The following is a 23,431-nucleotide window of genomic DNA, read 5'->3' as shown; positions in this document are numbered from 1 at the left end:
ATAAAGGGGCACTGATGCAAGGGTGCGAGCTAAGCAAGGAGGTATATATCTGCAATAGTTCATTCCATGAATACATCTATACAGAATAAATAAAAATGGGCCCTGGTTTCTTCTTTCACTAATTGGCTATCAGGAGTATAAAATGAGGCATTCTGGATAATAACCCTTTTACTTAATTTTTAATACATTGATCATTATTTTAATAGTTACCCCTTAACACTATTTTAACTGGTTATATTCAAACGCCGGCATCTCCACGTTCAGAATAAGGGGTAAGCGATTCAGGGCTGAGATGAGGAAGAACTTCATCTCTCAGGAGAGTTATGAACTTGTGGAATTCTCTATTACAGAAAGCTGTTGGGGTCAGTTTGTTGGATATATTCAAGAGGGAGCTGGACATGGCCCTTGTGGCTAAAGGGATCAAGGGGTATGGAGAGAAAGGGGGAATGGGATACTAATTTGTATGATCAGCCACAATCATTTTGAATGGTAGTGCAGGCTAGAAGGGCCGAATGGTCTCCTCCTGCACCTATTTTCTATGTTTCTATACTTGGGGTCGAGAATAGGGAGATGGATGACTGAGAGACTCGCATTGCCTCAAAGTGCTTCTGCTCATGTTGATCCGTGAAAATCATGCAGAGTATCTCAACTTTACATTGCAGAATGCTGCAGATAGTTACAAAATACGGAAACATTCTGGTATTGTGGACCAGGGTATGTGAACGGTCTTTAAAGAATTTAGTTTTGAGAGTTTAACAATCTACGGTTTATTGTTGTTTTATCAAATAATATACAACAGGAGTGTGATGACTGCTTTAGGTCTTCACTGGAGCTTCTCAGGTGAACTACAAATTATAGTTCTGAAAAGAAAGGTGGCACAATGTAATGTGTAGGATTGTTCTACTGAACAGAATTTTAATTAAACATCATCTGCAGTGCTGTGCTCAATTTTTAAACAGTACCCCAGGAAGAATATACCGACATTGAATGAGGGTCACCCACTTGGTTCGTATAGAGATTGAGGAGTGGTCTAGTTGAAACATTAAAATGATGTAAATAATATATCCATCCGTTCCCACCCTGGGATGCAACACAATCAGAAAGCGGTTGAACCATATGGGTAAAGATAAGTAGTGTGAGACAGAACTCAGCAACCTATGCGGCTGAATGCAGTTTTAATGGCACCATGTGTGCCCAAAAACATGGTTTTGCCATGGGATCCCCTCTTAGGCCCAGCTCTCACTAACACCTTTGTCAGTTGCCATGGGAAATACACCTTTTATGGAATGACTCCCAACTTATTTTCAATAGGTAGCTGATGCATTTGATATATTTCAATATGTAGTTGCATGTAAGAATTTCTTTACACATCTTAATGGACTCCATCCTGTACTCAAAGTCACCTTTGAAATGGAGCAGTCAAACAAGCTCCCTTTCCTTGACATGCTGGTCGAGAAGTCTGCCAAAGGGCTCTCTACTACTGTCTACCGCACGTCCAACTTCACTGATCGATATATACATTGGGATTCCTCAATTCAATGTATTTTTAAGACTGACCTTATCCATAACCTTGTAAATAGAGCCCAAGCCATTTGCTCACCATGCAAGCCTGATGCCAAAACAGGGCGCATCAAAGCTATCTTATGGGAGAATGGCTACCCCAATCAGATCACTGTTCACTATATATTCCACAAACTCATTAATAGGCTGAAAGCCCACTTTGTCCCTAAAGTTTACCTTAAATTAACTTGAAAGGGTAAGACATCTCAAAATTCTGAGCGATATGTGACGCGACCCATTGTGAGCAACAGACCAAGATTGGAAACTGAATATTCAAAAATATTGAGGAAAGATAGGCAAAAAGAAAAAGGGAGGTGGGGTAGCACTGTTAATAAGTGACAAGATAAGTACATTAGCAAGAGACGATCTTAGACTGCGGATCAAGACGTAGAATGAGTTTGAGCGGAGTGAAGAAACTGCAAGGGGTAGCAAACATGTGGGAATTATTTATAGGCCACCAAACTGTAGTAGTAACATTGGGCACAAAATAATTTAGGAACTTAGAGCTACATGGAACATGCAGTAATGATGGTTGACTTCAATTTACATTTAGGGTAAACCTAATTCCCAATAATGCTGCGCAAGATGAATTCCTGGAGTGTACACAAGATGGATTTTGGAGCAGCATGTTGAAGAATCAAATGGGTATCAGACTATTTTAGATTTAGTATTGTTACAATCCCAGTTGATGTTATAACTGGGTGGGAAGGCCCCAAAATGGAACCCTGGCTCAAAAGTCTGGAACTTGTGCTTTTTAAAAAATCATACAAAGTCACAGGACCAATTAGTTTTAACAAGACAAATTTATTAAACATGAAAAAATTGGATTATAATACAATACTGCTTCACTCCCCCCTTAATTTAACAAATACACACAGGTTTTAGGATTAACACAGATTAGAGTACATCTTAAATTACAATGGTCTCATTAACACTTAAGCACACAAGGTGACTGTGGCAAGACACATTCCTCCCAGATTATTCCGATACCATGAACCACTGTGTCTCACTGAACTATGGCTTCCACACCAGTGATTTCAATTTCCGCTTTCAGAAGTCACACTTTCAAATCTTCTTTTAAATTACGCTTTCCCTCTGCTGCTTCCCTCAAGGTTTCGCTGTCAGGTTTGATACCTTTCCTTTCAGGTTTCATTTGACTTAAAAGGTTTTAAACAAACTCCCACAGTCCAGCCACCGATTTCTACAATTATGTCACATAATGTCTCCTAAACTGTAGTAATTTCTCACAAACCTTTGCACTTCTACACATATCTTACTGACCCCTCATGATCCAATGCATTTTCAACTTTGTGACTTTACTGTACTGTAATCTGTTCTAGTTCAGTTTCCTCTGTTCTGTTAACTCCAGACTCCTATGAAACTTCATTTGTCTAGTTTCCTTAACTAGCTGGACTTTAGATTTCCAGTATCTATTTTCTTAACCATTACGTTATAGTATGGCTTTTCTTTTGTGTGCTAGGGGTGGTTTCTGAGGATTTAACAGGTTTGTAAGGGGGCCGGCAGCTCTCGAGCAATATCAGGAGGTTGTTAAATGTGGTTATGACTCCGTCAGAGGGACAGGTGCCAGAAGTTATTGTTTCTATAGATGTGGAGAGGGTCTTTGATCGGGTGGAGTGACGGTACTTATTTGAAATTCTGGGAAGGTTTGGGCCGAATGCGCCCGATGCGTCTGCTGTATGTGCCCACAATGGCAAGTGTGTGCACGAACGAGATGAGTTCACCAGGTTTTGGATTGCACAGGGGAACGAGGCAGGGGTGTCCGCCGTTGCCGGTGTTATTCGCACTGGCAATTGAACCCTTGGCAATGACCCTTTGGGAGTCTGCAGAGTGGCAAGGGGTTGTGAGGGGGAGCAGGAAGCACCAGGTATCATTTTACGCAGGCAACCTATTGGTGTTTGTGTCTGACCCCCTGGAGAGTATGGGCAGGATCATGGGACTGTTTGAGAAGTTTGGGACTTTCTCCAGCTATAAATTGAATGTTGGGAAGAGCTGGATTTTTCTGGTGAATGTGGCGGGGCAGGAGGCCAATTTGGGAACATTGTCATTTAAGGTGGCTAGAGAAAGGTTTAGATATTTGGGGATACAGATGATGCAAGAATGGGCTATGATGCACAGGTGGAATTTGACAGTGTTAGTGGAGGAAGTTAAGGGGGATTTTAAGAGGTGGGACGCTTTGTACTTGCCACGGTTACTGTTTGTTTTTCATACCTTTCCGATCTCTCTCCCCAAGGCTGGAGACATTGATCTCGGAGTTCATTTAGGTGGGGAAGGTGCAGAGGGTAAAGAGCGCTCTGTTGCAGAGGCAGAGATAGAAAGAGGGGTTGACACTCCCGAACATGCGGCTCTATTATTGGACGGCGAATGTGGAGGTGGTTGGGGGTCGGAGTGGGTCAGGGTGGAAGAGGAGTCCACTGCTGCTAGCTCCGGGGACGTACACGGGGAGCCGGTGGTGTAATCGATGTTCAGGGTGTGGAACCAGCTCAGAAGGCATTTTAAGTTGGTGGGGATGTCAGTGCTGACGCCACTGTGTGGGAACCACAAGTTCAAACTGGAGGAAATGGATGGGATGAATGGAAACTGGAGGGAGGCGGGGCTAGAAAGGGTTAAGGACATTCTCGAAAGGAAAGATTACGGATCTGGACGAGCTGCGGGAAAGGTTACAAAGGCGCAGTGATTTTAGATATATGCAGATGCGGGACTTTGTGCGGAAAGAATATAGGGTGTTTCCCAAGCTGCTGAGTGTGTGTGAAGTGTGGGCGGGGAACGGCAAATCATGTGCATTGTTCTGGGGTTGCAACAAGCTGGAGAGCTATTGGGAAGCAGTGTTTGGAACGCTATCCAAGAAAGTGGGGATGGAGGTCAAGCCAGACCTCATTTTTGGGCCCTCGGAAGTGTCAGAGCTACTGCAGGGAAAGGGGGCCGATATCATGACCATCGTCTCTCTAATTGCCCACTGACGGATCCTGTTAAATTGGAGGACGGATATGTCGTCGGGGGGAGGGGGTTGGGGGATTTGTACAACTTTCTCCATTTGGAGAAGATTAAGTTCGAGTTGAGGGGGTCAGTGGATGGTTTAGAGTTGCTGTGGGGGTTGTTCATGATGCTATTTGAGGAATTGTTTCTCAGGTGGTGGGGGGGGAATAAAAGGGAAAATTTGTACAAACCGTGGACTGTGATCGTATGGAGTGTGTATTTTGCATTTCGCTGTTACATGTGTTTGGAATAAAATACCTTAAAAAAAACTTTCGGAAATAGTGACCATAATGTGATTTAACATTAAGTTAACAGTGATAGTGTTCAATCTGAAACTAAGGTCTTAAATCTGAACAAAGGAAATATTGAAGACATGAGGTGCGAGTTTACCACGGTAAATTGGAAAAATACACAAAATAATTTAACAGTAGACAGACAATGGTTAGCATTTAAAAAGGGGTATTACGTGGTCTATAACAAATATATATTCCTTGAAGACACAATATCCCAATAGGAAAGGTGAATCAATTGCTGTTAACAAAAATTAAAGTCTGCATTAAATTAAAGAAAGTGGCTTATAAGTTGGTCAGAAAAACTGACAAGCTTTAGGATTGGGAGAAATTTAGAATTCAGCAAAGGAAGATCAAGAAATTGATAAAGGAAAAGAGAATATGAATACAAATAAAAGCAGGCTGTAAAGACTTGAAATGAAATGAAATGAGATGAAAATCGCTTATTGTCACGAGTAGGCTTCAATGAAGTTACTGTGAAAAGCCCCTAGTCGCCACATTCCGGCACCTGTCCGGGGAGGCTGGTACGGGAATTGAACCGTGCTACTGGCCTGCTTGGTCTGCTTTAAAAGCCAGCGATTTAGCCTGGTGAGCTAAACCAGGCCCTGGTTCTTTAGACTTCTTTAGGCATGTGAAAAGAAATGATTACAAAGGACAAATGTGGGTCAATTACAGACTAGAGAATTTATACTGGAGAACAGGGAAATGGCAGAGAAACTAAACAAAGTGTGTTTGTCCTCATGGAGGAAGATGCAGAAAATCTGCCAGAAATACTGGGGAATCAAGGGACTTGTGAAAATGTGGAACTGAAAGAAACCAGTATTAATAAAGAGGAAGTACTTGGAAAAATGAATCGGATTGCAGGCTGATCTTTGGACCTGATGAGCCACACCCAAATGTGGAAGTGGTTATAGAGATTACTGGATGCATTAGATAAAATTTATAGTGCAGGAGGCCATTCGGCCCATCAAGTCTGCACCGGCTCTTGGAAAGAGTACCCTACCCAAGTCCAACATCTCCACCCTATCCCCATAACCCAGTAACTCCACCCAACACTAAGGGCAATTTTGGACACTAAGGGCAATTTATCATGGCCAATCCACCTAACCTGCACATCTTTGGACTGTGGGAGGAAACCGGAGCACCCGGAGGAAACCCACGCACACACGGGGAGGATGTGCAGACTCCGCACAGACAGTGACCCAAGCCGGAATCGAACCTGGGACCCTGGAGCTGTGAAGCGATTGTGCTGTCCACAATGCTACCGTGCTGCCGTTATTGGTAGTTATCTTTCAAAATTTGTTGTAGATTCTCAAAATGTTCCTGTAGACTGGAAAATATCAGATTTAATACCAATATTTAAGAAGGGAAAGAGAGAGAAAACTGAGAACTTCAGACCTATTAGTTTGATGCAGTAGTAGGAAAGTGTTTGAATCTATTATAAAGGATAATTAGATACTTAGAAAATGATAATTTGATTGGCTCGAGTCAACATATTTAAAATTATAAAGAGTACGTTACAGTAAAAAGAGAAACTGCTTCAATAGCTGAACAGCCAATAACTAGATGCGACATGAAAAGCTTTTCTGCATAAAGAGTAGCTAGGATTTGGAACGTACCTCTGGAGAAGGTAGTGGATACAGACGACAGAAACCTTCACAAGAGAATTAGATAAATCACTTGAAAAATCAATTAGAAGGGTAGAAGAAGGAAAGAAAAAAAAGAGTGGGGTGTGGAACGAGCTGGATTGCTTTTTGAAGGCCTCCAGGTGTCTCTCTTCATGCACACCCATAGCTTCCTGAGATCCACACTCCAACTGGTGTTGGAGTTTTTTGAGGACTACTAGTGAAACACTGAATATGGAACATCAGTAACATCTCTCACCTGCTGAAACCATTTTTGTTTGTCGGTAGTGGATATTAACTGGGAATTTATTTGTGTTCTTATAAATAGAAAAAGGCAACTGTGGTAGCTGGATTGGAAGCTGCATGTTTGAAATCTATAGCTCTGTAAATTTGAAATCTATAGCTCTGTAAATAAAAGCTTGTAAAAAAAAATGTGTACTTATATCCTTGATGAGCTGGCTATCTGGAATAATAGTTACAAACGGAACAGAGAGTACTTTTAAGACCTCAGGAAATCCATAAACTTGCACCCATAACCAAGTACTATTGTTATACCGGGACCAAATATAGTGGGATTACTTGGCAACTTAACTGATCAGCCCTTCATGACGGAAAGAGTTATGTATAAAATGACAACATTTCCTGTCCTTGAGTTCTCACAAAAGAGGAAATGCAAATTCAAGGTCAACAGATGATTGCTCGACTTAGGGGAAGGTGGGAAATAAACAAAGTTGGTTAAGTTCTAGCCAGGAATAAATTCCAAAAAAAAAGTACCAAGTCTACTAACCAGGATAGCATTGCAATTTATTCTTTTATGTGCTACAGGGAGATTCAGTCACAGTACAGTAGCTTTTGATTTACAGATATATCATTGCACCAGAATGTTCAGCTTGGGAATGCGAGCTCTAGTGCTCAGAACACAATATCCAGTTTGTAGAGCAAAAATTGTTTCATTACAACTAAACTATTATAATGCACACCTGGTCAGTCTTGCAACCTCCATAAACAGCTCACCTAAAGGTCTGCTGCTCCCATTCAAACTCACAATCAGGTCAGGTTTACCCATCATCCTGCCACTCACCAACCTAACATAACTCCTGGTTCAGCGACACCCCAATTTTAACATTCTCATCAATTTCCGTGGCTTAGATTTCTGGTGCTACCCATCTTTTAATCCTTCATTTATCCTGTTTATGTGGAACATATTATTGAAACCAGAGTTAATACTCCATTGTATGTTCCTGGATGATTTTTTGGCTGAGCGTTGGAGATAAAATGCCATGGAATTCTAAAAAAGTTGTCAATAAAAGGGAGCAGTCAAATGAAACTGGGGTGGAACTAACTCCTTAATATGGCGACTTGATCCACAAGCAGGCTCATGACCCGGCACTCTCAAAGACACTGTAGATGACTGTAAACATCATCAAGTGTTATAGACGACAAACTTGGCTTGCTGACACAGAATGTTAGTGTTCATGAGACTGAGCTGCAAAATACTAATAAAAGGCTTGATGAAACGGAGGAAAAAGATCCTGAACATCAAAAATGTTGCTTCCTCAGCTGAGCCTGCATTCAATCCTCAGAAAACCAGCTTTGTGATTTATCATAAATCCTGTAGGATATGGAGAACCGAAGCTGGAAGAAATATTCTGGGTCGGCAGTGCCAGGAGTGGAGGGTAAGATTTCTATAGGCGCAGTGGTTAGCACTGCTGCCTCAGAACGCCAGGTACCCGGGTTCAATTACGGTCTTGGCTGACTGTGTGGAGTTTGCTTGTTCTCTCCCCCCATGTCTGCGTGGGTTTCCTCTGGATGCTCTGGTTTCCTTCCACAGTCCAAAGATGTGCAGGTTAGGTAGATTAGACATGATGACATTGCCCTAAGTGTAAAAGGTTAGGTGGTGTTACAGGGAGAGGGCCTCCATAGGGTCCTCTTTCGGAGAGTCGATGCAGACTCGAGGGGCCAAATGGCCTCTTTCTGCACTGCAGAGATTCTATGATTCTAAGTTTTTTCGGAACTTCATGGATTGCCAGAACATCCTGAAGCCAGTGAGGCTTCGCGAGGAAGCGAGGGTCTCGGTCTCCAAATATTTGTTATTGGGCAGGCAGAAGCTTAAGAGGCCTTGATGAAGTTAAAAACAGCTCTAGGCTGCTGGAGTGAATTATGCTTGCTTTATCCTGCGACACAGAGTAATATTCGACATAAAAACATCCGATAATCTGGCTAGTGCCTAGGCTTTTCTGAGGTTCATAGAAGGCTATCATTTGGAATAACAATCTGCAACTCGTTGAAATATTCAGGCTCTCCCCCCGTCATAATACTTCTTGCCTAATCTTATGGGGCTATTTATTATGTTTGTAGGGAGGTGTCAACAATTGAACACAATACTGAATGTTTTATCCTTTGAATATCAGGGATTTCCATTTATCGGAATGGAAAACACCCTTCAGTATGCTCCTTCTAGCTAAGAGGTGTGCTGTGTAAGTGGTATGGTAGTTAGGCCGCGGGGTAGAGATCCATCGATTCTTTTTATCCATGCATTTGCCTACTTTAATCATGATAGATGTGAGTGACACCAATGCCGGGGAGTGGGCTTAGGGCTTCATGGACGGGATCAAGATGCAGGAGGGGAATTTGGCTCCCATTCTCTTTCTGGCTTGTCTTTGCTGAAGAGCATATCTCAATTGTAATGACAGTATGGCAGTAGAATTAGCCTTACAGGTCCTCAATGAGGAATGTCCCCTTAGAACTATTGTTGTTGCAATGATTTTGTATTTTTTTTTCATTATGGGGTTACAGAATTGTTAACTGTAACCTGCAATGATACAGACAGGTCTCTTATTAGAGAAAAATATATTATATGGTGTCTCTGGTACGACTGAAGTTGCTGCACACCTGAACGTAGCGCGAAAATCCTATCCTATATGTCAGCTGGTTAATTCAGCAATGGTGGTAGGCAATTTTAAAACTATGCTTCTGGAATGTATGGGGAGACATCATCCCATTAAAAGAAACAAGATACTGTCTTTCCTTTAAAAAAAGTGGACATAGCTTTGTTGTAGGAGACTCATTTAGATAACAAGGGACACTTAAAGTTGAAGCGGGACTAGGTGGGCCAGGTTTTTTTTTTTGCCTCATTCTTGACCAGGAGTGCAGCAATTTTAATCGATAAAAATGTTCCTTCGAAGGTAGAGAATTGCGTGAAGGGCAAGGATTAAGAGACTGTTATATGAAGAATCTGTTTGGTCCACCAAATCATTCCCAGGAGTTTGTTGCTAAAGTCTTCATGGATTTTTCAGAGCTGGTGTCGGCTAATTCCTTTGTTGGGTGGGGACTTCAATTGCCACCTTAACCCCTGGGTGGATAAATTCCCAGTAACCAGAAATCCTCCCACCCAATGGGCAAGGGTACCAGCATTGGTTCCTGAGGTGGAGTATTTTGACGTTTGAAGAATACTGCATCCCAAAGATAAAGAATTTACTTTTTCCTCTGCTCCTCGTCAATGTCATACTAGAGCTGACTACTGCTTCGTGCCAAGGGCAATTCTGCACGTGGTTGCCTCCTGCTCTATGGGTAGTATTGTGATCTCAGTCCATGCTCCTGTTTTCCTTGTGTTTTTACTATGGGTCCCCTCCCCACCCCGGCCGATCCAAGTCATGCCGATTTGACACTCTTTTGCTCAGGGATAAATCCTTTACTACATACTTTTAAGAAGGAATTTGACCTCTTTTACTCAGTGAATTCTCTCTCTGAAGTAGCCATTTTGCAGGAAACGAGCAAAGTCTATGCTCAGCAGCTAGTTATATCATATACAGCCAGATAAAGACATAAATGATGGGAGCGACAGCACCAATTGAAAATTGAATCGGCTGAGGCAGAGAGCAAGTATGCTGGAACCCTAACCACTTGTTGTCAAGGGAGATTGACGCAGTTCAGCGCTTGATTCTTGCTGCGAGCTCTCCCCAACAGATCCACTTTTTACTTAACTTATACTTGTTCTAATCCTTTACCTTGTGTTGCCGCCCTATTATGGATTTTCTTTTTTTCCCTTTTCTTCCCATGTACTTAATGATCTCTTGAGCTGCTCGCAGAAAAATACTTTTCACTGTACCTCGGTACACATGACAATAAACAAATCCAATCCAACTCAGTGGGAACGGGTTGACAGGAGTTTAAAGTTTGCGAAACAAAAATTGTATATGTTCGGGAACAAGCAAAGTAGATACTTGGCCTTTTTGACTACGGAGGGGGACAGACTCGAGAAGTATCCCCTCAGTGCTAGATTCTAAAGATAATAGAATGTGGCATTATGGAGGTACAGGGCTTAGCTGCCTCATAACGACAGGGATCCGTGTTCAGTTCTGGCCTTGGGTGAAGACATTCTTCCATTCTTCGCTCCCAGGGGCAAAACCGTAGGTGGATTGGCCATTATCAATACACCAAGTTATGGGGATAGGGCCTACTTTCAGAGGGCCGGTGCAGACTTGATGGGCCGAATGGCTCCCCTCTGCACTGTAAGGATTCTATAAATGATTAAACCAGAGGACAACAAAATTATGGTTTTTTTTTTTTAAACACTGGAGTTATACAAGATGGGGCAACCTGGGGATTCATTGACACTTGGTGGAGCGATTCTTCTCTTCCCTTAACCTTCTGACAATCTCCGACAGCAAAGGTTAGTCCTAACTGCTTCCATCTCTAAAGGAGAAGTGACTTTGGCCATTTGAGCCCCCAGGGCCTGATAGTTTTGGTTGTAAACGTTACAAGGAAGTTAAGGACTTACTAATAGATCCATTAATTTGCATGTGTAGTCATTCATTCAAAGCAGGTGTGCTGCCATAGACGCTCGATTTTGAGGGCAGACTACAAGTGTGTGCATCCTATAGGGTAATATCGCTTCTGAATACAGATGTGAAATTGTTGTTCAAAATATTGGCGCTGCCCTTGCAGAGAACACTCCCACTGATCAGCAGGGGTGTTCAGACTGGGTTCATAAAAGGCCAGAATTCTTGCAACAATGTTAGGAGACTAGTAAGTGTTATTCAGGTCTTTCAAGTTTTGACCGGGTGGAATGGAATTGTTTTATATGCTGCAGAGATTTGGGTTGTATGGGGAACATCTTAAGTGGATACAGGCTCTGTATCAAAATCCTTTGACAACAGTGCTTACGAATGATATGATGGATCCAGAAATGGCTTGGCCATAGAAGACAGAGGGTAGCAGTGGAAGGGTGTTTTTCCGAATGGAGGTCTGTAACTAGTAAGTGTTCCGCAGGGATCAGTACTGGGACCTCTACTCTTGTAATATATATAAATGACATACTTGGAAGAAAACGTAGCGGGTCTGATTAGCAAGTTTGCGGATGATACTAAAATTGCAGGAGTTGCGGATAGTGATGAAGATTGTCAGAGAATACAACTGGATACAGCTAGGCTGCAAAATTGGGCAGAGAAATGGCAGATGGAATTTAACCTGGACAAATGCGAGGTGATGCATTTTGGTAGATCCAATTCAGGTGGGAGCTATAAAATAAATGGCAGAACCATCAGGAGAATCAAGATACAGAGATCTGGGCGTGCAGATCTACAGATCCTCAAAAGTGGCAGCACAGTTGGAAATGGTGGTAAAGAAAGTATATGGCATGCCTGCCTGCATAGGTCAGGGTATGGAGTATAAACGCTCAAATTGTTACAATTATATAGAACGTTGGTTAGGCCACATTTGGAATATTGTGTCCAATTCTGGTCACTGCACTACCAGAAGGACGTGGAGGCTTTAGAGACAGTACAGAAAAGGTTTACCAGGTTGTTGCCTACAAGGGGAGAGATTGAATTAACTGGGATTGTTCTCCCGAGAGAGACAGAGACTGAGGGGGACCTGATAGAAGTATATAAAATTATTCGAGGTATAGACAGGGTGAACAGTTGGAGGCTTTTTCCCAGGGTGGAAACGACAATTACAAGGAGGCAAAGTTCAAGGTGAGGGGGGAAAAGGTAAAGTAGAGATGTGCGAGGAAGTATTTTTACAGATGGTGGTGGTGACCTGGAATACACTGCCAAGTGAGGAAGTTACCTGGAATACACTGCCAAGTGAGGTAGTTGAGGCAGATACATTAGCGACCTTTATGACTTATCTGGATCGGTACATGAACAGACGGGGTAAAGAAGGATACAGGCCTGATAGGACACGTGATCGGCGTAGGCTTGGAGGGCGAAGGGCCTGTTCCTGTTCTGTATTGTTCTTTGTTGAATGGTTATTGGCTTCAGTTTTTCAGCAAGAGCAGTAACCAGGGAGCTGTCGGGAAGGTAAGTTTCCCACTTTAAAAACTTACCTTACAGGAGAAGCGGCCTTTGTTTTTTAACTAACTTTTTTTTTGGGAGTTATTTTTTTTGTTTCAGAGCAGCAGGAAACTGGAAGTCAGCCGTGGGGATTTCTGGGAAGGTGTGTAGTACCTGTACATAAATTGGGCGGTTGCTAAACCCGAGACACTACACTTTTAGTGTCCCCCACGTTTCCATCTCCTCTAACCTAAGAGGTTGAGTGAATATCAGGTAAGCTCTTTCTTTCTTTTTCTTGTTTTATCTAGAGGGGATGGCAGGGAAGGCAGTACAATGCTCCTCCTGCAGAATGTTTGAGGTGAGGGACGCCGTCAGTGTCCCTGCTGATTTCACCTGTGGGAAGTGCACCCATCTCCAGCTCCTCAGAAACCGTGTTAAGGAACTGTAGTTGGATGAACTTCGGATCATTCGGCAGCCAGAGGTGGTCATAGATAGAAGCTTCAGAGATGTAGTTACTCCTAAGAATGAAGATAGATGGGTGATGGTGAGAGGGGCAAGGAGGAAGCAGTCAGTACACGGATCCCCGATGGAGGACAAAGCATTAAACCCTTTTGCATTAAAGGTAAGATAATGTGGCATGTGTCACGAAGGTTGGCCAGTGTGGGTCTTGAAGGGTCAGTGGTTGACAAAAGTGGTCCAGGGAAAATAAGTTTGAAAAACAGTGGGCTAGGTTACTTTATCCCTTGCACATGATGCCAACCTTGTCGGCTGCTGGGGTCCCATTATGATTAGTTTCTGAAGCACAAGTCTGCTCCAACTTTTCAGCAAAATCTCTCACCGTTTTCTGCTGGGTCTGATAACCAGCAGACATACCACCCCTGGGGGAAAAATACTCCTCCAACATTCACCTATGTCTTTTCATCAAAATTCCACCCTGTATTGGTAAAAAGAGCTCTTTTTTTGTGACTTTAAGCAGGAGCTGTCTGTTTGTGACCACTCACTCCATGGTCAACACCGGAAGCCCCCCATTATGATTTTGGGGCAGCACAAGTGGATAGCACGGTGGCTTCACAGCGCCAGGGTCCCAGTTCGATTCTCCGCTGGGTCACTGTCTGTGTGGAGTTTGCATGTTCTCCCCGTGTCTGCGTGGGTTTCCTCCGGGTGCTCCGGTTTCCTCCCACAGTCCAACGACGTGCAGGTTAGGTGGATTGGCTATGCTAAATTGCCCTTAGTGACCAAAAAAGTTAGGATGGGTTATTGGGTTATGGGGATAGGGTGGATGTGAGGGCTTAAGTGGGTCGGTGCAGACTCGATGGGGCGAATGGCCTCCTTCTGCACTGTATGCTCTATGTATTAGTTTGTTCATATGGAACAAAAAGAAACCTTGCTCGAAGTTGGCTAAATTGCAGCGCCCATGCTCCTGGGTCAGAGAGGACCCCTCCTCAATTTGGCTAGATAGTGAAGCAGACCAGTCAGTGTATCCTGTACAGGTCCTGTTGTTCTTGAGATTTCAAGACGGGGTCTGCTAAGTGTGAAAATCCTAGAATTATCTACAACCTTAAGCGTGAGGAATGGTCTGTCACTTAGAAAGGACATTTAAAATTAACCTCTCCCATTCAAAGTAACCCGGATTTCCCACCAGGTCGTATGGACACAGGAATCCATATCTAGGGAGATAGAAGCATATGTTGGCTGTGAGACAAGTTCAGTGGTACTTCCTTGTCTGGCATTCTGTCTTTTTATACTGAAGAAATCGTTTGTACTGTACCACTTTGTTTTTGAAAATTTGTTGCATTATTTGTAAAAATTGATAAAACTGATATTTTCCAATAAAAATACATTCAAAAAATTAAATGTGGAGTGGAAGAGCAGGATTGAAGGTCTGAGTGGCCTACTCCTGTTCCTAGTTCGTATGTTCCCAATGTAAATAATTTATTAAAATCTGGTCAGAATCTACTTCTTCCAGTCTTTCACTCTTGGTTTTGACAGCAGAGAAAGTGTTTTTTTTTCCCCAGTGTCTCCTGATATGCAATCAGTACTGGGAGTGCTCTGTTCCATCTCAAAGTGAGTTAAGTTCAGCCATGTCTGCTGACCGTAATATTAACATAATGAAAGAAATGCTCGGAGTAGAATGTATTTCCATTCTGGTCCACATCGTGTTCAGATGGCCTCTTCATTGGCTGCACCAAAAAAACGGCAAGTTAAGAAACACCGAACATTTAAAAAAGCATTAATTGGAGGATGCACAAAAACAGAGTTCACTTTTAGTGGTTATGCAGTTCCCACTGATGGTATCAGAAAAATTGACAATAAGGATTCTTCTGATCCTCTGGTATAAATGTTCCCCTTTGGCATCCTTGAAAGTCTGAGAAAGGTGCATTTTATGTCCTCCTGAGGTCCCAAAGTGGAAGACAACCAATTAATGTATTTAAGTGTAGTCACCTTGTTCAGCAAGTAAATACTTAGACAATGTTCACATTCAACTTCCTGACAAAAACTGATTGGAATTAACAGGCAAATTCCAGTTTAACAGCTGGTTGAAAAGCCAGCACCATCAACAATGCAGACCACCTTGAGTATGATATTGAAGTATCAACCTAGATCCCAACATGGGGCTTGAAGCAACAAACCTCTGTCAGAACTATGTGAACTATTATTGATACAAGTTGATTTTGAAGTAGAAGTGCTTCTGGATGATGTCCGGCTGCAGGATTGCAAGGTGGGTTGTCTTGTGCCTTAAAAGGCAGGTGACAACCTGTTCTTCACTGGCAGGAGACAAAAAGATCAATGTGCTCCATTATTAAAAGGAAAATTAAAGCTTTTGCGAATTATCAAAATTTGACATTCAGGTTTCATTAATGCTGCAATGAGTGCACCTGTCCTATACTCTTTATTCATATTTGTGCGCAAGAAATTAAACTGGATTACAGGGTTGAATCAAAAGCAACAAATTGTACAGCCTTTGGAATTGTGAAATCCAGTCTGCATTTGGTTGCCATGGGAAATAATATATATGTGATGACCATGCTGTGGAAGGAGACCTATGTGCATAGTCATTGTGGTTAGGAAATTGGCCGGAGAGAGATCAAATTTAAAGTCATATTTACTTTCTCCCTTTGTCCCGTTTTATTTATTTGGATTTGCAGGTTACTAGTAATCACTTGTTAAATTAGTAACTTCACTTGCTCAGTTGGTAGCACGCTAAACTCAAAACTCAGAAAGTTATGGGTCTCGCTCCAGGTCCAGAGTGAAAAAAAAGTTGAAAGTTCAGTGCAGTAGAGGAGTGCTGCATTCTCAGAGGTGCTGCCTTTCAGATGAGACATTAAATGGAGGTCCTGTTTTCCCTCTCAGGTAGATCTAAAATATCCCATGGCACTATTCAAAAGAAGAGCAGGGGTGTTATGGCCAATATTTAGCACTCAAAAGCAACATTACAAAAACATTCTGGTCATTGTCACATTGCTGTTTCAGGAGCTGGCTATGCACAAATTGGACACTGCATTTCCTACATTGCAAATGCTTCTGAAATGTAGCCATTGCTGTAAAGATTTTGGGACACCTTGTGTTTGTCTTATGATGAATGATGTAGATGGCAGTAATTTTTTTTTAAAGCTTGTGCTGTTTGAACATAACTCCAATCTTCTGGGGGGGGGTGGGGGTGAGATCAGTAACAAAATACCAACTATGGGAGAACTTGGAAGGAAAGGCACCTTCATATTATGCTTCAGCCTTGCACAATTTAAGATCAGGGTCAAATTGGATGGAGAAACTGCGAACAATGTTCTGCCCGAGGACAGAGTGGCCAACCCTTCCATATTTTTTTAATGTATTGTCCTGAACCCAAGGGAAATCTCCCCAGAACACCATGTGTCCCGTATTTCCATCTGAGCCTGGTGCTGTTGACAAGACTGAAAATGTCTGATCTCCAGGGCAATGGGGTGCGAGTCACTTTTTGCTGCTGCCTTCAGCTCTTTGTCACTGGATCACTCCTGCCACGAGGAGCAGGGACAGCAAGAGGGGAGGCTCTGCAGCAGAGTGAAGGCACGATCCAGCCCAGCCAGGTAACAACAACAAAACCAGGACAGGAGCGGCTGTGTGTGTGAGAGGGAGGGGGGGGGGGGGTGTGCTCAGAGAACAACGGATATCGAACATTGGTGACATACAAGACTCTCTCAGCCAACTTATCTCAGTCTTCCCAGGGCCATCCACCCCACCTAAAAGAAAATAAGGGAGAAATGGCTTTAGAATTGGGACTGCTAGTTGAAATCCTACACTGAAAAGGAGTATGAAGCATGCTGCACAAAAGTTTTTAGCATATGGTGAGTTGAGCAATAGGAAATAGCACACCATGGGAGAAAAACACAAGGCATATCCCATGGGCAACTGCTTGTCAAGGGCAAGGAAACCATGCTTCTTCCCCTCCAAATATTCTTCAGAAGCAGAAAGGTAATCTTCAATATATCATACAGTAAGACACGGTGGCTCAGATTGCTCAATAGGCTGCTGCTTTAAAATCAGACCCCAGCTTTACTCAGATTCTACCCGTGCCAAAAATATCTAGTGGGCGGGCAAAAGCAGAGCAAATTGTCACAAACTTAGCAAGTTAAGTGTTATCAGACTTGGTATCTGAAGAAGAGGCACTGAGTCTTACCATCGTGCTCTTCCCTTTCTGGTCGCAATAGACACCTCTAATAAAAGGAAATAAGAAGTACCCTATTTGTGTCAAAAAGATAGGTGTGCCCAAACTGCTGGACATTTCTGAATATCCATTAGAAGCTGCTGAGGTATTGTGGATCAATTTCTGATAGCTGTAGAAAAGGAAGGATTGGACTTCCATCAAGCTTTTCAGATGGTAATAAAACACTTTCTGGAGAAAAAAACCCCAAAGCAGGTTAGCTGTTTGGCTCATGCAGTGATTAATATATTCAAAGCTGGTTTACGAGAATTAAATATTGATTTAGAGGCAGTGGTGATAATCTATGGTCGCTTTATCAGCAGTGCAATGCGAAAACCTCAGTCTGTAGAATTTGTTAATATAGAGTGGGTGTAGATACACACCAGCTCTTTTGGAAAAGCTGTGGATCATATTTTCAAAGTGTGGTCTGCTTTGTTCTTGTACTTCAGCAGCAAGGATTGTTCAAAGCATTTGAGGAAGCTCATGATGGATGAAGAGCAGCATGAAGGTGATAGTGAATGCGCCAACACAAATACTGTCACCAATCTAATGTTCTGTGCAAATGTGTTTGAAGACGACAATTTATAACTAGTCCATGGAAATATCCACACCCAAGCTGTATGATGTAATTCAGTACTTGCATATTAAGCTCTGCAGAAGATCAATGGATTGTCTATTTGGCTACCAAACAGTGTGCGAGTTCTGGCTAAGCTTTGATCACCAAAGGGTAGAAATAACGAGCAATTTCATTACTTGCATCTAGGCAACTTTGTATTTTGTAAAAAAAATGGTTTGACCTGACAACTAACAATCCATTGTTTTCCCCGAGATGTCTGAACTTGAATGGTGAAGATCAAGTTTGGCTCCCTAGGTCTACATGATGAATATTATAATTTTAAAAAGATGTTGATCAGGACAAAATCAATTCCAGGGAAATGGAATCAATATTTAAAACAAGCAAGGATTTGACCCAGCGACAGTGAAGCAACGGTAATATATTTCCAAGTTAGGATCATAAGTGGCTTGGAAGGGGGACTGCCAGGTGCTGTTCCCATGATCTTCTAGATCAGGCTTGCTCAAAATATAGCCCATGAACGCTACCCACCGCATCAAACAGGGCTGCAGGGCGTGAAGGGAATGGCCACGCAAACATGCGGAGAATATCCAAACTTCACACGGACAGTGACCCAGAGCCGGGATTGAACCGGTGTCTGGTACCCGGGGCGCCACGTGTTTCTTTCACTATTGACACTTGGCTTCAGCCTGCCTTCAGCGATCAAACCAGGTGTCCAGTTCCTCCCTGGAGGTTTTTTCTGCACTTTGGGTGGTCTTGTGCTAGGGATTCTCAGGTGCCGTTTGGGATGCTATACATTTTCCAAGAAAGGCTGTGTCCTCTTGAAATGTTTCTCTGCATTCCCAGGGAGTCGCTTGCCATGTCGGAGTAGAGCACTTGTTTTGGGTGTCTCATGTCAGGCCTGCAGATGTGGCCCATCCTGCCCAGTGGAGCTGATTTGAGCTTGGTCAATGCTTTGACACTGCACCCATCCTGTCAATGGATTGTCAAGATCTTGGAGGAGACACTGGTGGTAATTTTCCAGGATTTTAACATGCCTGCTGTACATAGACCACGAGCCACATAGGAGGGCCGGTATTTACTTTGTAGATATGCGTTTGGTGCCGGGTCTTCAAACACTCATCTTCAGATAACAGAAAGCGGTGCTGAAACTTGCCCTCAATTTCTGCCCTTAGAATCCCAAAGTATAGAAAGTGGCCCATGTTGTCCAAGGCCTTGATAACTGGTGGTGGGTAGTGCTGTGGGTAGTGCAAGTTGGTAAACGATCTTTTTCTTAAGGATGTTTACTGTAAGGCCCATGCTCTCATTCGTCTCAGGGAAGGTGTTGACAGTGGTTTGGAGCTTTATTAGCGTCTCAAGTAGGGTTACATTAACACTGCAATGAAGTTACTGTGAAAAGCCCCGATGCGCCACATTCCGCTGCCTGCTCGGGTACACGGAGGAAGAATTCAGAATGTCCAAATTGGATTGGTTTATTGGCACGTGTACAGAGGTACAGTAAAAAGTATTTTTCTACGAGCACTCAACACATCAATAAGTACATGAAAATAAAATAAAAAAGAAAATACATAATAAGGCAACACAAGGTACACAATGTAACTACATAACTGCCCGATGGAAGAAGTTGAAGAGTGAGTAAGCCAGGTGGGAGGGGTCTTTGATTATGTTGCCCGGGAGGTGTAGATGGTGTCAATGGATGGGAGGCAGATTCGCGTGATGGACTGAGCAGTGTTCATGACTCTCTGGTCTTGTCATCTTGGGCCGAGCAACTGCCATACCATGCTGTGATGCAGCCAGATAGGATGCTTTCCGTGGTAAATTACCTAGCAGCAAGTCTTATGGGATTTGTGGGAGGAAACCGGAGCACCCGGAGGAAAACCACGCAGACACAGGGAGAACGGGCAGACTCCGCTCAAACAGTGACCAAAGCCAGGAATCGAACCTGGGACCCTGTGCTGTGAAGCAACAGTGCTAACCACTGTGCTACCATGCCGTCTTGTTCAATGACGGAGGATGGGAAGACCTTGGATCTGGCTTGCAGGTGGTGGGAGGTTAAACAGATTCCTGTTTGTTCTGCAGTTTTGTTCCTAGTTTGACACCACTCCAGCAGCAACTTGCTGAGGATAAGATTAAGCATTGCAGCTATGAAGATAAAAAGCATCGGTGCAATGACGTAGCCTTTAGTCTAAACGTGAATAGAGTCTGTGGATCGGGTCCATGGATCACGGCTTTGCATGCCATTATGGAGCAGGCAGAGGATGGTGACAAACCTTTAGGGCAGCCAAAATGGAGGACGGCTCCATAATCCCTCATGGTTGACAGTGTCAAAGGCAGCTGCATAAGGGTTGTACATTGCCAATATGTTATAGTTGGCGCATCACAGGAGAGCAAAACAAATGCTTGTCCTCACCCTCAGTGTTGGAAGTATTGGCAGCACAGTGGTTAGCACCGCTGCCTCACAGGCCAGGAACCCAGGGTCAATTCCGGCCTCAGGTGACTGTGTGGAGTTTGCACATTCTCCCCGTGACTGCATGAGTTTCCTCTGGGCGCTCTTGCTTCCTCCCACAGTCCAAAGATGTGCAGGTTAGGTGGATTGGCCATGCTAAATTGCCCATTACTGTCCAGGGATGTGTACGTTAGGTTAAGGGGTTATAGGAATAGGGTGGGGAAGTGGTTTTGGGTGGAGTGCTCTTTCAGAGGATGGCTACAGACTCAATAGGTCGAATGGCCTCCTTCTGCACTGTAGGGATTCTAGGATTCTATAAGAAACAATTAAACCACCACTTGGAACACAAGATACCCCAGTCCCAAAGACTAGCTATGTACCTCCCATAGGCCAGATCACAATGAAACATATGACTTCTTCCAAACACATCATAGCAGGTGGCTAAATTGTCACATGCCAAAATGGTAAATTTTGTTGCATCACGTGCACTGAGAATAATCACCAGATAACAGCTTCAGAATTTTAACAACTTTTCTACATTAGGCACATAGCATACCGAAGCATAAACAAGGCAATCAGCCAGGTCACAAAACCAGATGTTCAATGTCAAAGTATTACATTATAGGTACCATTCTCTTCCTTTATGAGGGCAGATGTGCTCGTTCAATCCCAATGCACTTTGAGAGAAGCTCAAATAAGCTGCAAACAGAACTAGAAGCTCTCGTAATTAATAACATAACTGCAGCTCTCGCTACCGCACAGTGCAGGAGAAAAAGGTGAAATAAATTGAGGTATGGAAGGCAAATGTCACCGTGTGCCTAGTTCTTTTTAAAATGTGACTTAAATTTGAACATACTCCACAAAACAAGCCCAGGGGTTAACTGGGAGATTTCTCCAAGGGAGAGGTGATCACATGAAGCTCAATAAACCCCACGAACAATGACAGTATAACAGTGGTTAGCACAGTTGCTTCACAGCTCCAGGGTCCCAGGTTCAATCCCCGACTTGGGTCACTGTCTGTGCGGAGTCTGCACCTTCTCCCTGGGTTAGCGTGGGTTCCCTCCGGGTGCTCCAGTCTCCTCCCACAGTCCATTTGCTGCTAAGTCTACTATCTAAGCCAAAACACCTCAAGTCCATAAAGTTTTCCCAACCGGATCACTTAACCCATCATAACAGAAGTTGGAATACAAAATGTTACAGTTTACCAGGTTCCATCAGCCGTATTAATGAATTAATTAATCCCTCTTGGAAAATCCATTTACAGGGCAGACCTGAAGTCAGTCCAAGATCCTCTCCGATTACCGATTAAAAAGGTTTGTGATTTTTTTTTAAAAAGACGAATCTCAACGAACACATTTCGGTCATTTGAATTCCGTCCACCCTCAAAAGGCACCAAGTGGGGGGAAAAGCTCACAACAGCCACAAGCAGCTAGAACCAGGCAACACGCCCCCCTCCCCACCCCCGTGAAATCCTCTGGCCGAGCGCGGGTAACAAATATCTTCAGGATAGGGCTCGTTAGGGTAACAAATATCTTCAGGATAGGGCTCGTTAGAGTAACAAATATCTTCAGGATAGGGCTCGTTAGGGCAACAAATATCTTCAGGATAGGGCTCGTTAGGGCTGGGTTCAGACTGGGCGCCGCATCAATCAGCGGGAGTGCGGCCAAAGCCGCCCCCGGGCGGGTGGGGAGAATCAAACAGCCGCATCGCAAAAGTGTGGCGCGACCGAAGGAACTGCGATAAAACACACAAACATTTAATCAGGAGGAAAAGAGAATCGCATCGGGTGCCTCTGGAGCTGCGAAAACCAAACCTTCCCAGTTTGTAAAAAGCAAGGGACTGATTTTTTTTTTGTCCGTAGTTGGAAGACCAAATGAATCCTGTGAGAGAGAGGGGAAGAAATGGGGAGGAGAAAAAGAAAGAGGGGGATCTGTACCTCTTGATAAGTCCTTCTTCCACCCGCAACGCGCCCTGAGAAGCATTCCGCTGGCTTTAAATCACCTCGGCCAGACGCTCCCCCCTCAGGGTGGGCTCCAACAAGTTGACTGGGGGAAAAGGACGCGGCCGACACACAGACACGACGCCCGGCCCAGGCCGAGCCACTGCGCCTGCGCACCGCCCTCGCGCCTGGGGATCCAGGGCTTCCGTCGCGCGAGATCGAACACTCCGGCCGGGGGGGGGGGGGGGGGGGGGGCGGTTTAAAAACAAACGGTTAACGTCTCTCCTCAGCTCCGGCCCACCGCATCTCCGTAAATACTTCGGACAAGCTGCATGCACGGTGAGCCTTTACCCCCTCCCCTCCCATTGCATAGGGGGAGTGGGAAATTCCCGCCGTAGTCAATTCCGACTCGCTTTTATTTAAGTACACGTTTTAAAAAGGGACGTGCGACAATTTAGGTCCTGTATTTCCAAAAAAAAACTAATGTCCGCTTCCCCCCACATCCCCCTCGCCCGCAAAACAAAAGTGTGAAGTAAACACACGACCATCGAGCGTTTTGGTTGCTTTTTTAAAAAATCAACCTCCCGAGGAATTGCTTCATTCAAAAGCCCCTCGCGGCGAATAGCATCTGGTTTTTTTAAAGAAAGGGGCGGGGGCGACTTACGGAACAAACTTAAAAAGAATCGAGCGTTATTTAATTTATTTTTCAAACGGGTCTTTAACCGACACCCGATTGCCAGTTAAATCCCCCCCAAGGGAGGGTGACCACCCAGCTGTGGTTAACAGCAAAGCCCCCTCCTCCCTCATAAATCCTCAGTCCTTCGACACATTAACCAGAAATCAGGCGCATGTTTGCAAGAAAACCAAATTGGAGCTCGGATGAGTTTAAACCCCAATCGGTCCCTTACCTTTATCCTCCTGAGCCTCTGGTGTGTTTTTTTTGGTTGGGGGGGGGGGGCTCTGTGTGATCGGTTTTTCTTAACTGTCCTACGTGCAGTAGCTGATAAAGCCTCCCCTCCTCTCCAGCTTTGACCAGCTTCAATTGGTGCAGAG

General features: G+C 43.8%; 1 protein-coding gene across 6 annotated transcripts in view; it reads right to left on the bottom strand.

The window, feature by feature from the left end:
* Nucleotides 1–23,406, bottom strand: part of LOC119979493 (gamma-adducin-like) — a 240,799-nt gene extending 217,393 nt beyond the window's left edge. For 5 of the 6 annotated variants that reach the window (XM_038821792.1, XM_038821789.1, XM_038821787.1 and 2 more), the window contains exon 1: nt 22,376–22,575. The gene's annotated coding sequence lies outside the window, so the exon portion shown is untranslated. Of the gene's footprint in view, nt 1–22,375; nt 22,576–23,286 lie in introns of those variants that run through there. The other variant, XM_038821788.1, reaches the window with a different exon arrangement.
* Nucleotides 23,407–23,431: the final 25 nt, after the last annotated feature.

The sequence above is a fragment of the Scyliorhinus canicula genome, chromosome 16, assembly GCF_902713615.1.
Source record: "Scyliorhinus canicula chromosome 16, sScyCan1.1, whole genome shotgun sequence".
Lineage (NCBI taxonomy): Eukaryota > Metazoa > Chordata > Chondrichthyes > Carcharhiniformes > Scyliorhinidae > Scyliorhinus > Scyliorhinus canicula.
The sequence above is the reverse complement of the archived record's forward strand: the minus strand, read 5'-3'. Positions and strand labels throughout refer to the sequence as shown.